Source organism: Heteronotia binoei, chromosome 21, assembly GCF_032191835.1.
Source record: "Heteronotia binoei isolate CCM8104 ecotype False Entrance Well chromosome 21, APGP_CSIRO_Hbin_v1, whole genome shotgun sequence".
NCBI classification, from domain to species: domain Eukaryota; kingdom Metazoa; phylum Chordata; class Lepidosauria; order Squamata; family Gekkonidae; genus Heteronotia; species Heteronotia binoei.
In genome coordinates this window covers 71450249-71467291 of record NC_083243.1, presented here as the reverse complement: position 1 = coordinate 71467291, position 17043 = coordinate 71450249, and the positions used below count along the sequence as shown (strand labels likewise).

Genomic DNA, 17043 nt, shown 5'->3' with positions numbered 1-17043 from the left:
AACTTCGTACAGAGTTCGGTCTATTAATTGTTTCATGTTAGATATTCTATGTGTTTACCTCAATTGAAAAAAAAAAAGAATGTTTTTGCTAGTATCAGATCTGCTGTGGAATTGGTATTGTATGTCCATGAATTCTTCCTTTCTCAGCACGTGTTCCTCACTAGAAAAAATGCTGTTACCTTTAAGCTTTGTCAAAAATTTACATTAAAATACTTGTATGAGGACTGTGACGTTATGTTTTAAAAAAAGGTGTTAAGTCACAAAATGCGGTAATAAATATTTCATTTTTGATTTTTGTTAGGCCTTTGTGTTTTTAATCATGATTAGGAGAGAAGGCATTTCCTGGGGACAAGAGGCCTAAACTTGTTTTATTACCGACAATAATCCAGACAAATCACTCACAGAAACAATCGTAGAGTAAGCAGAGAAATCAGAGTTTTGCATCAGTTAAGGTTATAGATGTTTTAACATGATCTCACCTTATTAGACAAAGACTAATATTTATTCTAGAGCTAAAGCAATGTGATAGGGAGACAGTGCATTATTTATTTCTTTAAATTTCTGTCCCACAATAGTATTGCAACTTTTAAAGGTACAAACTTTTTTCTGGTGCGGAGTTTCTGTGGAAAACATGTAAGGCCAATGCTTTACACCCCCAATATTAGGGGTGGATTAACAACAATTTAACCCCTGCTGTTTTATTTAATAACACGTAGGAATGTAAACTGAATTTCTAGATTTAAAAAAATACAAACAGAAGTATCTCAAAATCACGTATTAACTATAGGCTTAAAACAGTCCCATGATTTCATAGATAGATACATAAATTCAGTGGCATGGCACTTAAATGCAACCCATTTCTACCAGTGGGCACTAGATAGTGGGGAATATTTGGGATCAGATTCTAGAAATGTCCCAGCCATCCCCTTCTCTTATAGTCCCAAAAAGGAGGATAAAAGTTGTGCTACAGAGCCAGAAATCTTATGTTAAAATTATGAACATAATCTGCCTAACAATTGTTTAATTTGGGCAAAGTGATTTGAAACAAAATTATTGCGAAGGCAGAGAGGAGAACAGGAAGGATGAAGTGTTTACTATTGATGGTAAGTGAAGTTCTGTTTCTTAAAGGCTGGTTCACACATGTGGAACATAAAAGCAAGACTCCAGTTTTTACCCCCCCCACACACACATACACACACTGAGTGTGAGAGTGTGTATTACTCAGTGAAGAAAGAACATACAAAGAACAAGTGTACACTGGACATGGATTGTATGTGCTTTCACTGTAATTTGTGAACAGGACTGCAGGCATGTATAAACAGGCTTCATCCATATTTTATTTTAGTGGATAGATGACATTACCTGTATAGGCCATGGTTATTCAATCCCAAACACACTTTCAAGGGAGAAGGTCCCATTGAACTCAATTGGATATTCTGGTTTATAATGGTTAGGATTGTTTCCTGTGTTCTGCATTCTAAGGAAAGCAGCTTGCTCCATTCATAGATACAACATATATGCCAAGGCTGAATGTCTATTGGCAGATGTATGATCAGGGCAAGACAAGCTTTTATTGCCAATTGTAATGAAATTATTGTAAGGGGAAATCATTGTGTGACATCTCACTGAAAGCAATGGCAAAAAAAAAAATCCATTGCATGTAATGGTGCAGAATTTCACTTTGTATTTTGGAAGAACTAATAAATTGTATCAAAAATTTACACACACACACACACAGTTTGGCTAAACTTTTGCTTACAATTTTAACATGTAAAAGGTTCTGACCATGGAACATAATGCTTAATTAACAGATTGATAAGCAACTGAATTGACTTGTGGTGCAATAGAAAGGGAATAACAGTAGGAATGTATGTGGAGTTGTGTTTGTTGACTGGGATAGTGCTTGTACTGTACAGTTTGAGAAAGAAAGAGGGATTCCACATTTGGTTTTAATTTTAATCCTGATTTAAACTTGCAGGGCTCCCAATCCCATTACACAACTCCCAAGTTTTTTGTGAGTTAGAAAAACATTTTTTCCTCTCCTCAATTTGTAAAAACAAAACAAAATTGGTAGCATTTTTATCATGTTTTCTGCCCATTTTTCTGACCTTTGATAAAACTAAGTGGGAGGGAAGAAGGAAGAGATGGAGGTATTTGTCTTCTTGTGATGGTTTCCCCGGCTCTCTGCTGTAACCTGCTTCAGCTACATTGTAGAAAACCTAGCTGCAATATAATGCCAGGAGATTGCTCCAATCTGAGGTTTACTATTTAGCATGGAAAGTTCCGATTTGGGTGTATTTAAGAAATGCTCAGCTGTCAAAAGTGAAAGAAAAGGGAACAGTGTTTTGACAGCAACATAGTGTTAAAGGAAATACTGTAGTCTGACTAAAATTGCTTATGTTCTGGGAGAGGAAGGGTAATAGAAAAACACCTCTTGTTTATAGATAGAGAACCCCCCCCCCCCCATTTCCATTTCCCTGAACGAATGGGGGGGGGGATCTGCAGAATCTGCAGCCTTCCCAATGAAAAATGTTTGAGAGGGGGGGCGATGGTTTGTTCTACAGGGCAGAGAGAGGGTTGAGGAGGCGGCAGGCTGGTCCCCTTGGCAGTTCTTTGCAAGCTTCCAAGGGAAGAGGGCGATGCTTCTCTTACCGGTGGGCACCCGCCACCAGCGGGGATCAAACTCCGGGAGCCACTTTCCTTAAAAGCTGCACTTTTTACGCGGGGCTGTTTCTTCGCATCTCCGTGTTTTGATTGGACACAAAGGCTGCAATCCGAAGGCCCTTTCCCTGGAAGAAAGCCCCTATTGAATGAGATGGGACTGACTCCTCAGTAAGCGTCCATAGGGAGCGTTGGGAGCGCCTCTATGCACTTGGTGCCATCCCTGAAGGCTGCTCATGTGTCGGGCGAGTACGAAAATCAGGGCGGGAGACCCAAGGACCTTGGCAGAATAGACACCCCGACGGATCCCCCTGAGGAACCAGCTCGTGCTCTGGGGGCCTGAAAAGACGTTGCGGGGGGGGGGCGGGAAGGAGCGGGTCGGGGTTGACATCTGCAGGCTATTAAGCGGGACAGCTTTCATTAGCAGCTTTTTTGTTCGCCCCGGCACATCTACTCGGAAGTAAGGCCCACTGACCGCAAGGCCTAGGGTCGCGTCCTCCGAAAGCCTGCAGGGAGGACTTTTCCTGGCCCGGGGGAGGGGAAGGGAGCCGTGCGGAGCAGGACTGGAGGCTCCGGCAGGCCGATTTTCATATTAATCGCTTGGGAGCCGCCGCCGCCGAGAGGCCCAAGGGAGCGGGCTCCTTGGTGCGGGGCCCCTGCTGCCACCCTCATGATGGATGACCCAGGCGGGGCCTCCCCTCCCCTCCCCTCCCCGCGGCTCCGGCTGCTGGGGAAATCAAATAAACAAACACCTCCACCCTCCTCGCAGCCTTGGCCATTATGAATCAATTACCTCTCGCCGCATTCTCGGATTTGCTTAAAGCGAGCACTCTCCGGATTAAGGCGCGCGGGGGGGGAGAGTTTCCTCCCCCCTTCTTTTTGTATCTTACTTAAGGACATAAATACCGGGGGGGGGGGCGGGGGGTCCTTGTCGTGGTGCTCGTCACGGCGAGGGCGCCGCTTTCAGGTGGAGGCACTTTTGCAAAGAGCTTCGCCCGCTGCGTTATTTGCTGGACGCGAGCGGCGGCGCATTGTGCGGTGGCGCAACTTAAAAGGCCGCCTCTCGGGGACTAATGGGTTTTGCATTACACGCAATTACTGGCAGCAAAGCCGCGCCGGCCTGGAGTGGCGCAACCGCCTCGCTCGACTCCGGGAGGACAAAGCCAGGCCCGGCCGGGACGGGACGGCTTTCCCTCGCGAGCCCTCCGAGGTCCCGGGGCCGCTGGCGAGAGGCGGGAGGAGGGGCTGCGCGGGGCTGCGGTTTTCCCACTCGGCGGCAGGAGGAGCGGCCGCCGCCGCCGCGTTGGAGGCGCTCAAGGTGTTTCTATGGCTACCTCGTGCATGTGGGAGGGTCAGCTGTGGGGGTGCCCAAGAGAAAAAGGCGCTCTTGGGTGATCATTTATCAATGTCACCCGCATAATGATTCTCTCTGCAGCCTTCTATTGATGAGGATAATTACATTAGCTCAGAGTGACTGATCAATGAAAACCCACCAAACAAAAACTTCTTTGCTCTGGCTCATAATACAAAAAGAGAGAGCGAGAAAGCGAGAGAAAGAGAGATACGAAAATCAGATGGCAAGGGGAGGAGGGAGAATCCCACTCTTTCCCATCCCCATTCCTCGCGGCTGGTTTTTTTTCGCCGTCCCCCGTCCCCCCCCCCCCAATGTTTTACCAGTCCTACGACCTTTTTTTGTCCGCACGTTGTTGCAATTTTTGCGGGAAGTGGGCGTGCGCCGGTGATCTCCCTGCTTTGCTTGCTCCAAGTCCGGGGGGGGGGGGGGGGGAGGATACTTGCTTCCCTGGTGAGGCTGGGGCTTGAAGTTTGTTTTGTGTCCCCCCCTCCCCCGCGAAGAAAGCTGGAGGAATGCAAATCACTGCAGTGGTCTGTCTATGTTCGGTTGGGTTCTGTTCTGAATCACTTGCTGGAATACAGCTTTTCCTTTCTGCCCCCTCTTCTGTTACGATCCAGTTGTGAGTTTGCGGGTGAATTCCGGCTCTGGGGTGGGGAGAGAGGAGAAGAGAATCGCTCTTTCTTTCAATGGAGCCGAATCTGAAAGTTGGTTTTAAAACAACCCAAAATCAAAACTTGTGGCTTGCTAAAGTCGTCGGGGATGTTACTGTAACACTTTTTTGCAGCTTGGATGGCCAGCCACCTGGAAGGAAACCTTAAATGTGTGACGTGCAAATCTGGCTGTTCCTTCGAAACTAAGGAGGCAGCCGCCAGTGCCCACGGGGGGGTGGGGAGGCAAGCGAAGGGCGACCCCCCCTCCCGGGCAGCTGGCGCTCCCTCCACCCTCTCATCAGGGCCTCCTTCTTTTCCCTTTGCAGAGCTGGGAATTTCGCTGGCTGGACTGGGGCTTCCTTCTCAGGGTCAGGCTGGGCCCCTCTGACTGGCAAGGACTGGCCTGCAGTTTGGCCCGGGAGGTTCAGCATGCGCGGGGGGCGGCCTTTCTTGGCAAGAGAAAGGCAAGGAAGATAGTTAATGATCTGGAATCACTTTCCCCTTGTGAGTGCCAGGCATGGTGTTGCATCCCGGAGCCAGAGCCGGTCAGGGAGAAGTCCTTTGTAAGTTAACTATGCGGACCTCGATTTGTAAAGGGAGGGGGGGTAGTAAGAAGGCCCCCTCCGCCCGCCCACCTTCTGCTACTGACGCCCCTGATCCTTTCCTAGCACATACCCTTTGGGATCCCGGCAGATGCCTCCATCTCCGCCTTCGGGGAGGCGCGGGCGGAGGAGCGAACCACCTCCCTCTCTGTTCAAGACCCCGGCCGCCCGATCCTCTTGCGTGTTTACTCGGAAGGAAGGCCCAGTGGGATCTGCTCTAGAGAAAGTGCCTTTGGGCACTGGCAGCTGCAAGATCTCTACTCCTTCCTTCGGATTTGTCTCAGAGATCCAAGTTATTTGTTGTGTTCTCCCCAGAGAGAGAAAGAAAAGAAAAAGAAACGGCGGGGGGGGGGGTGTTGTTACTCCACTCTGCATTAAGGACAAGAGAACAAAGGCTCACTAAACAGGCTTCAAAGTGGAACTTGTTTTGCATAGAAGTGCCCTCCCTGGGGAGAGGGCCGGGGAGGCGAGATGCCATCCTAAGAGTGTAAGTTTTCAGTCCTTTAGGAAGCGGGGGGGGGGGGGGGAGAAAGGGGTGTCTGCCCGGCAGCCTTTTCCTGCGGGTCTGGTTCCCTCGCATAGAAACATTTTCAAATCTATGAGCCTTGAATGGACAAATATTCGCTATCAATATGGGACATAGGCCAGTGGCAAAAAAGCTTGAATGGGATCTCTGCTGAGGCGTTGGGAGAAACTAACGATGCGCCGCCGTCTTGCCATTACTGGGCGCCAGAGAAAGAGAGCGAGAGAGAGACCCTTTCTGATTAATAACTAGCAGGGTAATGTTGAGGGCTTTTTCTGCCCGATTGCCTTTTTGAATTAGAGCCGATTTCTTCACACTTCAATAGGGCCTGTCTCCTTTAAAATGACTGACAGATTTCTCTCTCCTTTCTCTCCCTCCCCCCTCTCTCTTTCCCTGAGACTTAATGATGTAAATTTTCTAATTAGTTAAATCACGTTGCTTAAAGGCCTTAATATTTACTGGGCAAAGAAGTGATGATAATTCCTGGTCGAATGTCTCCAAATAGCCAGAGAAATAGCATTAGGCCTGTATATTGGGGCGGGGGGGGGCAGTGATAGATGACGACTGGATTGCTGGGGATGGAAGGGTGCGTGCGCGTGGAAATATTCGTTAAAATGAAGCTTCAAAAAAAAAGCAAAACCTTAAGCCCGGAGCTTTTATCCCCCTCCAGTTACGAAAAAGCTCTCGCTTTTATTTTTCAATCAGCTAAGATTTAATTAGGAGCCCCCAGGCCGGACGATCTGATATTTTCTCATTAGTTTCCCATCAGTAATCTTGAGTGTTAGATTGGCTTAAAGGTTGTCAACATTTGACCAATTTTATTTAAGGAAAAGAAATCACGCATTATACCTCCGGGACTTTAGATCTGAAAATAAATCCTGCTTGGATCAGCGGAACTAACAGGCGAAAAAAATGTTGACAATTTATCGTTGGATTTAATAAGTTGCATAATGTTTGGTATTCAGAGAAGGAGCGAGGAGACCGCAGATCCATTTAGCGCCGACAGAGGCAACAGGAGCTGCAGCTGATGTGCCTTTTGGTGCCTCCACCTTTTCGCCAACTGGTGCGAGGAACACCCTGCGGAGGCAGGTTTGGTTACAACTGTAACCTTAGCAGAGTTTGGAGGCTGCAATGCTTTCCCCCTTTCGAGCGCAGAGAAACGAGCGTTTTCGTTCGGATCTGGGTAGCTAGACGCAACGTCAGAGCGCCCCCTGCTGGGCAAACGATCAGAAAATCTCTGGCCTGAAAAATCAGCTTAAAAAAACACGCACAGAGGAACACCCGATTTCCCCGCGCATACAAGAGATTTGCTGTCCAGGCTGTTGCATGCGAAGAGAAAGATCGACAGCACTCAAGAATCATAGCAGACTCTTTGCTGCCTCGCTGACTGTTGCAGCCAATTTTTAAAGTACTTGTCTGAATGTGAAGAACGATTAAAATAATAAAAAATGGAAATTACAATTCTTAAAACTTTATTCTTAGTCCCTTTGACAGAGAGTGACATTTTATTACTTAAAATAACATGTCTGCTTCTATCCGGTTTAAATTGTGACGAACCCAGTTTTGAATGCGATAATATCTCTGGCCAACAGGCAGGGAGGGGGCTGCCCGTGACCCACCAACATTACATGTCGCTTCTGGGCACCAGGCAGGAAGCTGTGGCGGAAATCTGCTTCTGGGAGGGCCCCCTGAGTTCTGGTCCTGAACTCCCCGCTCGAGTATGAAAGGAGCATCGACGCTAAGAGGAAAAGCGAAAACTCCCTGTGCCAACACACACATTTACACACCTACACACAATCCCTTTCTTGCGAAAAGGCTAAATCGTCTGCTGAAGGAATCAAAACCATGTTTGCGATGTTTCCTAGTGTGGATGGAGATTGCAATTCAGAGACAATAATACAAAACTAAGAGCACTTCCCCACCCCCTCCCATACAGGTGCTGATCAGGCAGACCGACCTGCAAAAGGGATCCACACATCTGTCAAGTAGGCGAGAACCTCAGGGCCAGGTTTGTCTCCTGTCGGGGAAACGAGCCTTTGGCGGATCACGGCACACCTTATTCAGCCCCAGAGGCTGAGATTCCAGGAGGCTTCCCCCTTCGCATCGCATTTGCTCGGCGGTGAGTTTTAATCAAATCAACGGGATCTGTTTCGGACATGTGCGTTTAGGGATAAAGGTGCTAGTCCCAGTGATCTGGGTGGGAGCAAAAAGCAGCAATGATCCATACATTTATTTTTAAAATAATAATAATAAAGGAAGCGGAACGTGAAAGTCAGTTGCAAGCTGCGATCCAGTGAAACCAGTTGTTATGAGTCCTTTACGGCTGGCAAATGCTAGACGGAGACCTCCTTTTAAGTCTGAGGATCTTTGGGTGTCCCAAATGCCAGCGTGAGTCGGAGAGACAGCTAGTTTGTCCTTTAACCCACCTACACACCCACAGATACACACACCACTGTGGGAAGGCTGCGGTTTGTTCCGCTTTCTGGAGCTGCAGCCGCCGGAAGGGAGGAGAACTTGAACAGCCGAGGCAGGTCGGGCGAGCAGAACAGTTTTAAAGGCGCAAATAAAGGCATAAATCACTCGGGTTTAAAGAGGCAGCCAGGCCCCCGAATAAACTCAGGTACAGTTAAATGTTTATAGTTTAAAGGGTTTATTTTGTCTGCTTTAGGAGGAGAGCTGGCAACTTTCGTCGACTTCAGGAAAGGCAGACGCAACAAAGCACAAGAAGAAGACGCGGCCTTTGGAGGGGGGGGGGGAGAAGGGCAGGAGGCTGCTGGCTTTATTTGGCTTCCCAAGAATATATGGGAGGAGCGGGGGAATTTATCTGAGCAACAAAGAGCAATCTCCCCCCCCCCCTTGAAACAAAGGCACAATTTCCATTGCAAATCCTCCCTCAGCCAGAGAGCGAGCCAGAGCAAACAACAATATTTATGAGAAGGCGCTCATAAAATTAATGTACCTTACTTTTAAAAAATCAAATGCTCAATACCGGGTGCTGCTGCGCAGCTTAGTAAGGGGGGGGGGGGGGGAGGCGGGAATTAGACTTCCTGACAGTCTTGTCAACATCTTAAGTCAATGATCCCAGGGATGGTCTTAGGAGAGAAGAAGCCACGCTCCTTCCTCTCCCCCCCCCCCCGCCAGCATTAATCTTCAAGCAGTGGAAGATTATGACGGCGAGAAGGGATTTCAGAACGCGAACCTCTCTCGGATCAAATGTGGGGGGCCGAAGCAGGAAAGGGGGGGGGGAGAACACGCCCGGAAGAAAAAAAGAGAAAGCAATTGAGGCGAACCCGGTTGCCACCCGGGTGCTAAAACATCTGGGGTAGGTTCGGCCTGCCTCCTGGCCGGCTGGCATCTGGCTGGGCGTCGGGCAAACCAAGCGCGGGGACACCAGGCAAGGAGGCGGTCAATGAAAGGTAACTTTCCAATGGCCGGGGAGGGAGGGAGGGAGGCAGGCGTGGATTTCCCCAACGCTTCTATCAGGAAATTAAGAGTCTTGGATGAAGGGGGAAAAATGACACGCATTGGCTTTGGGTTTGTTTTGGGGTTTTTTTGCTTTGTTTTGCCTATTTTGTTTGTTTTTAAAGCGACTCCTTTCCTTTGGCGTGTTTGTTTTCTTGCACCAAAATAATTTATTTGCAGCACCTTAAAACAAACAAACGACGTCTTCTTTCGTATGCATTTGAGTAATTCAGCAAGAAGTGTGACAGCGTTTCCTAGGATATGGAGATCCCGTACAAACCCCACCCCCATTTCACATATATTGGTAGGTACAAAATATATCGCTAAAACTGATGTGTGTTTTTTCCAGATGCGATTTTCTTAACGCAGATGCGAAAATCTGAACAGAAGATACGATCGAAGCGAATTTCTGCATTTAGCAGGGTTTAAATGGTGTTCAGAATCCAGGGCGACTTTGCATGTGGACATGACAAAGGCTACCATCCTGGGAGCAAGCCAGGCCAGGCATTTCTGGGGAAATAGACAGAGGATCGGACTTCAACATGGTTGTGTAAAACATTTCAGCCTCTTTCGGGCCCACCCCTGAAGTTTGCTTACTCGGAAGCAGGGGGATGCCCTTTGACTGGGATTGCTGCTGGGCTTCTAAAGAAAGACGCTTAGAAGGGCAGCACACCCGACATCAAAGGCAAAGGAAGGATTTGGAAGCGCTGGGATTTTGCAAGTTAACATAGGGGGGCGGGCGGGGAGAGAAGGGCGAGAGATCTGAGAGAAGAGGCCACCCTTTTCTTGGTGTGCTTTGGGGAGATGGATTGCCCAACTTCTGACGCCTTGGGAAGAAGAAGATATTGGATTTATATCCCGCCCTCCACTCTGAACAGTCTCAGAGCGGCTCACAATCTCCGTTACCTTCCTCCCCCACAACAGACACCCTGTGAGGTGGGTGGGGCTAAGAGAGCTCTTACAGCAGCTGCCTTTTCAAGGACAACCTCTGCCAGAGCTATGGCTGACCCAAGGCCATGCCAGCAGGTGCAAGTGGAGGAGTGGGGAATCAAACCCGGTTCTCCCAGATAAGAGTCTGCACACTTAACCACTACACCAAACTGGCTCTCCAGTGGGGCTGCCCTAAATCCTGACGCCAAATTCAGGCTCTTTCGCCTAGGATGGGGGGGAGCCCCTCCCCGCCCCTCAACTCCCCCGCCCAGGGCCTGGAGCAAGAGACCCGGCTGGCGCCCCCTCCCCAGCCCAAAGGAAACCCGGCAGGAGCTGGAAGGCAGGGGGGGCAGGGAGAAAGAGGGAGCGGGGCAGGCTGACACCCCGCACGGCCCGGGCAGAGGCGACCCAAGCCCAGCTGCCTCTTCCTCGGCGCACGCACCCCCCCCCCCCGCCAACAACAGGTCGCCTCCCGGGCCAAAGAGGAGCTCCAGGGGCCCCTCCTTCCCTCCCTTGAGCTGCTTGGGGACTGGGCCGGGCGCCCTTTCTTCCCGGGCCGGAGGGTTGGGTCCTTGCTCCTCTGGGCAGGAGCGGCTGTTGGAGGACTTCTGGGAAGCTCTCCCGCCTCGGGGTCGCCCTGCCCGGCTGCTGCTCCCTCCCTGGCCAGCCACCTGCGCCAGCCCGCTTCGTCCCGCTGACTCGGGCGTGGGGTCAGCCCTTCGACGGCCACGCCGCGGAATCCCCGCGGCAGCCGAGTGCCGCGCACTCAAAGCTGAAAGATCTCCCGAGCGTCTGCTTGTTCAGCTTGAAACCCAGTACTTCGGCTGAACTGGTTTGGGGGGTCGAACTAAACCACTGCCTTGCCCTGGGACCCGCACAAGTCCCACCTGGTGGTGCCTGCAGAAAGACAAGTGGCGAAAGTGCCCAGCGGCGCCAGAGGGGGGGGGGCGGGGAGTGGCTTCTCTCTCTGGCAACTTGGAAACTTTTGTTTCCGCCAGAACTGAGAGGCGGCCGGCCGGAAACCAAGCGGCGATCCTGAAGCAGGGGCGCATCGTGACGGGTTTCGTTGCTCTAGGCTTGGCGACCAAGATCTGCAGGCAGGGAGTCCGCTCGGGGTCGGGGCGTCCCGCTCGGCAGAGGATCGCCCGGTATTGGATGCAAGGCGCAGGACAATTAAGTCACAGTGAGCTGCGCCTTCATTACCGATCTAAAATGATTGGGTCCTCCCCCCAGACAGACACGCGTCTCAAGTGAGCTGTTACGCCTACGGCTTGAATGGAACAAAAATGGGCCAGCATCTGACGTCAGAGGGCCACAGTCTTATCTTGTCGGGGGAGAAACAGAGAGAGACTTAAAGAGACAAGAGTGCAAAGAGTCCTCTTTCTGCTGCATCTGCTTGCGCGGGGGGGGGGGGGGGGGATTGGAGCTTTTTGAGAGAAACCAGGGGCGGATTTTCATCCCCCTCTCCGCCAACAGCCATTGCCTTACTTAGAAGAAACCTCCACTTGAAAGGCAAACAAAACAAGAAAAGCCAGGCGAATGCGTGTCCCAAAATCTCCAATTTCGACATTCTTGTTCCCTTCACTGGCTTCCTCCTGAATTAAACCAAACAAATGGTTACCATATAAACTAACTAAGCCTCTTATCTCTGCTTGGTCCTTGAATCTGTTAAACAGCATCGTGATGTTGTGGGCTACTTTGCTGCTTGCCCTCTGCCTGTGGAGGGGTAACGTCCATTTCAGTGTATCTGAAGAAGCGCGCGTGCACTCACAAGCGTATGCCCTGAATAAAACGTTGTTGGTCTTAAAGGTGTCACTGGGCTCGAACTTCAGCCCCGCAGCACGGCTGCGCTCCCCTGGATCCGTCAGGGAGGCTGGGGGTGGGAGGAAGGGGTTAAGGAAAGCTGCTCTCCAGCGAGGAGCGCAGAAGCAATGTCCCGGGAGGTCAAATGGCACATTGCTAAAAGCTCTGCTGGAAGGGCCGAAACGGGGGGGGGAGGGGGGGGCGGCTGATGCCCCATCAGATCTGGCCCAGGCCACTTCCCGCTCTCGAGTGCCTGGCTGGGGCTCGTCGGGGCAGGAGAGGCTCTGCCCGCTTGCCCGCCTCCAAATGCCGCGAGGAGATTCCAGACGGCCGCCCCTGAGGCCGTCTCCTCTGGCTGCGCCGCGCCCAGTCTCTCCTGAGGCGCTCTTTTCCAGGCGCTGGATCCCGGGTTCCCACCTAGCAAAGCGACCGGCCACGCCGGCCAGATCCCCCCCCCCCGCAAGTCAGAGCCGCTCTCCCCAGGACTGCTTCTCAGCAGTAGCCGAATTCACCATTAGCCACAATGCGGACGCCAAGAACGCACGGCCGGCCAGCCAGCCAGCGCCCCCGCCCTCGGCAGCAGGTGGCTCAGCCGAGGCCAACCAGCGGGGTGTGCCCAAGCAAGCCGGCCGTAGGTCCACGTGGTGCTGGGCCACAACAGCCTGGCCAGGTAGGGCAGGCAGGCTGGCCAGGCGATTCAGGCGCCGCCTGTGTGCTCGAACTGGAGCAAGGAAAGGCTCTGCGAGGAGAACCGGCGGGATCGTCACCCACGTCCTCCTGGGGAGCCCATCCACCCGCTGGAGCCTGCTTGGCCAAGGACGCCAGCCTCTGGAGCAGGCGGCGGCGGAGGGGAGGATACTCCGTTCATTACCAGCGGCCCCCAGACACGGCTGGCCCGGCGCCACTTCTGTGGCGGTCGCCGAAGACCCCGTCCCGGCTTCTTTCGCAGCTGAAGCCCCGCCCCCCCAGCAGCCCCATCTAGCTCGCCAGGCAGAGGCACCCCCAACCAGGAGCTCCCCTCCCCTCCCCACGAGGCGCCTCCTTAACGCCCCCCCCCCCCCCCCCCGAGCCGGTCGGAGAACTGCAGGTCCCAGCCAGCGAAGCTCCTTCCAGGAGAAAAGGTGCGACCCGCCCGCTGCTCCTTTCTTCCCCAGCCGCGGGCGGGTAACACCTCCGGTGGTGACAGCGAAGAGGCTCTTGCCATCCTCCTGCTTTGCCCCGGGCGGCGCCCTGTGCAGAGGCCTCCTAAGCAGCGCATCGACTCCACTCTGATTCGGGACAGCGCAGAATGGATGGCGGCTGCCCCATAGGCCTGGAAGCCCGCCTCTTGACTGACTGGGCCAGCAGCCTCACAACCGGCTGCATCGTCTTTGACAACTCTTCTGGGCAAAGTCTGCCCTTTCTGACAGCAGCCAGGCATTTCCTGTGGTAGTGCTGCTTATGACTGACTGCTTAAACCCTCAAGGGATAATGAATACATCGGGGGGGGGGGGCGGGGAAGCGTATTCATGCGGATTTAAGTCATTTGGGGAATCATTTGAGGAGGGACTGTGGCTCAGCGGTAGAGCATCTGCTTGGTAAGCAGAAGGTCCCAGGTTTAATCCCAGTCAACTCTAAATAAAAAGGGTCCAGGCAAGTAGATGTGAAAAACCTCAGCTTGTGACCCTGGGGAGCTGCTGCCAGTCTGAGCAGACAGTACTGACTTTGATGGACCAAGAGTCTGATTCAGTATAAGGCTGGTTCATGTGCACACTTTGGAGAGGGGGGGGGGAGATAAACCCTCCAGGCACAACAACTTTCATATTTGCCTGAGATTTAACCACTAAACATTCTAATTTCATGGCCCATGGGGCATTTCTGAGTAACAGTTGCTAGGACTGAGCTATACAGTCCTTAGCTAGCATTCCAATATTTTAAATGTGTTTACTTAGACATAAATCTCACTATATTCAATGTCACTATATTCAGTGACTTTTAAGTTTGGTGAAGACTACAGTCTTGGTATGCAGCCTTCTCAACTGTATTCAGCTCTTTCAGTGTTATTGAATAGTGATAGGATTTGGGGGGGGGGAGTTGGACTTCCTTCTGGTTGCTGATGTTTTGATTATTTTGTGTTTGCATATTACAAAGGTGTAGGCCACGCCCTTTTGAATAGGCTTCTATAGCTACCCCTTCAACAGGCATCTGCTTATCAAGCTGTTGATAAAGTTTATTTATTTATTTACTTTAGATTATAGGCCACCCACGCCTCTAGTTTAGCTCCAAGGTTGTGAAAAGCTTCACTTGCTGGTTTGTTTCCCAGGGCCAATTGGTAACTTCTGGTATAAAACCCCTAAGCAACAAAAAAACTCTTTTATAATTTTGGCATCTGAGGGCCCATAGCAGAGATAAAACTTAGGTTAGCATTTCTGAATTCTATTGGGCTCTCTCAGATACATTTTCACACAAAGAAATTAAGTTTATTTCAAAGATTGTAGTTCTAAATATGAAGCAAGTTCTATTCAATTAGTGGGACATTGAGATATATAGACTTAGCATATGTATTGCAGTAGGAATTGAGTGTACAAAAGTGTGCTCAGCATTGTGGCCCGTATATGTCTGAAGTATCTGAAAGCAGGGAAAAAAATGTGGAAAAGATGCCATATCCCTCCCCCTCATACCTGTTTTTCTCCCTACAAGTGTGTTTTGTTTGATATTCTTAATTGGTGGCTCTTCAAGCACTGGAAAAGTTGCAGAAAGGGTGAATTAGGATATCCCTAGCTTGATTATATTTAATTCAAATGTTTTTCTAAAATGAAAATATATGCATAGCATAGATGTGTAACAGTGATAAACAGAAATGAAAGAAGAGAGAACCTGGGATCATAATTGTCTTTAGTCAACTTTTGCTGCTGTTATATTTTATTGCTTGACACACATTTTTACTTTTGTCAACCTTATTAAGCATTTTACAGAAAGTGTAAATATTTTCTAGTTGAATTGCCCCAAATCAGTAACTTTCTTGACTCCTTGAGTTCAATATTACAGCTTATAAGAAAAAAAATCACTATAAAATATCAGCAAGCTATACAAGTCAACAAAGTATGAACATAAATCAAATCAATCACAGTCTGTCATTACATATAATATATTTAAAACCCTGAAGTTTCATGTAACAGTATGATGTTAAGGTCCACTAACTGACTACTAAAAATTTCTAATTTGAGAACTTTGAGCCGCCCTGAGCCTGCCTTGGCGGGGAGGGCGGGATATAAATAAAAGCTTATTATTATTATTAACTTCACTATGAAAGATTTTGGATCTCTCTCTTTCTCAAAGCAGCATTGGGAGGGCCTGAATGCTCTGTGTGTGTGAGAGAGAGAGAGCACACGCACATGTGCACATGAATATGCCATTTTCCAAAGCTATATCATCTAGGGCAGCCATGAAGGAGCTAAAAAAGATAGTTATGTGTAAGATGTGTCACAGATGACCAAGATCATGATAATGCATACCATGGCATTCACCATTATCATGTACAGGTGTGAAAGGTAGACAATGAAGAAAGCTGATGGGAAGAAAGTTGACTCATTTGAAATGTGCTTTCAGAGGAAAGTTTTTACTGTAGACTACTAAAAAAGATAAATACATGGGTTCTAGCCTGAACTCTCCCTAAAATCTAAAATGATGAAACTGAGGCTTAGGTCTTATGAGAAGACAAGAATCACTGTATAAGACAATAATGCTAGAAAAAGTTGAAAGCAGCAGGAAAAGAGGAGGACCCAACATAAAATGGATAAGAACATAAGAGAAGCCATGTTGGATCAGGCCAATGGCCCATCCAGTCCAACACTCTGTGTCACACAGTGGCCAAATATATCTATATACACACACACACACACACACAGTGGCTAATAGCCACTGATGGAGCTCTGGTCCATATTTTTATCTAATCCCCTCTTGAAGCTGACTATGCTTGTAGCCGCCACCACCTCCTGTGGCAGTGAATTCCACCTGTTAATCACCCTTTGGGTGAAGAAGTACTTCCTTCTATCTGTTTTAACCAGACTGCTCAGCAATTTCATTGAATGCCCAGTTCTTGTATTGTGAGGAAGGGAGAAAAGTACTTCTTTCTCTACTTTCTCCATCCCATGCATAATCTTGTAAACCTCTATCATGTCACCCCGCAATCGACGTTTCTCCAAGCGAAAGAGCCCCAAGCGTTTTAACCTTTCTTCATAGGGAAAGTGTTCCAAACCTTTAATCATTCTAGTTTCCCTTTTCTGCACTTTTTCCAATGCTATAGTATCCTTTTTGAGGTGCGGTGACCAGAATTGTACACAGCATTCCAAATGAGACCACACCATCGATTTATACAGGGGCATTATGATACTGGCTGATTTGTTTTCAATTTCCTTCCCAATAATTCCCAGCATGGCATTGGCCTTTTTTATTGCAATCACACACTGTCTTGACATTTTCAGTGAGTAATCTACCACGACCACAAGATTTCTCTCTTGGTCAGTCTCTGCCAGTCCACAACCCATCAACTTGTATTTGTAGCTGGGATTCTTGGCCCCAATGTGCATTACTTTGCACCTGGCCACATTGAACCTCATCTGCCACATTGACGCCCACTCACCCTGCCTCAACAGATCCCTTTGGAGTGCCTCACAATCCTCTCTGGTTCTCACCACCCTGAACAATTTAGTGTCATCTGCAAACTTGGCCACTTCACTGCTTACTCCCAACTCCAAATCGTTTATGAACAAGTTAAAGAGCATGGGACCTAGTACTGAGCCCAGTGACACCCCACTGCTTACCGTCCTCCACTGCGAAGACGGCCCATTTATACTCACTCTCTGCTTCCTATTAATTAGCCAGTTTTTGATCCACAAGAGGATCTGTCCTTTTACTCCATGACTCTCGAGCTTACTAAGGAGCCTTTGATGTGGAACTTTATCAAAAGCTTTCTAGAAGTCAAGGTAAACAACATCTATTGGGTCCCCTTTGCCCACATGTTTGTTCACCCCCTCAAAGAACTGTAACAGGTTAGTGAGGCAAGATCTTCCCTTACAG

At 49.5% G+C, this 17043-nt stretch overlaps 1 protein-coding gene across 14 annotated transcripts in view; it reads left to right on the top strand.

The window, feature by feature from the left end:
* MEIS2 (Meis homeobox 2) overlaps window positions 1-296 on the top strand; it is a 358946-nt gene extending 358650 nt beyond the window's left edge. For all 14 annotated transcript variants that reach the window (XM_060262594.1, XM_060262601.1, XM_060262607.1 and 11 more), the window contains one exon: window positions 1-296. This exon is cut by the window's left edge and continues 1114 nt beyond it. The gene's annotated coding sequence lies outside the window, so the exon portion shown is untranslated.
* The last annotated feature ends 16747 nt before the right edge of the window (window positions 297-17043 follow it).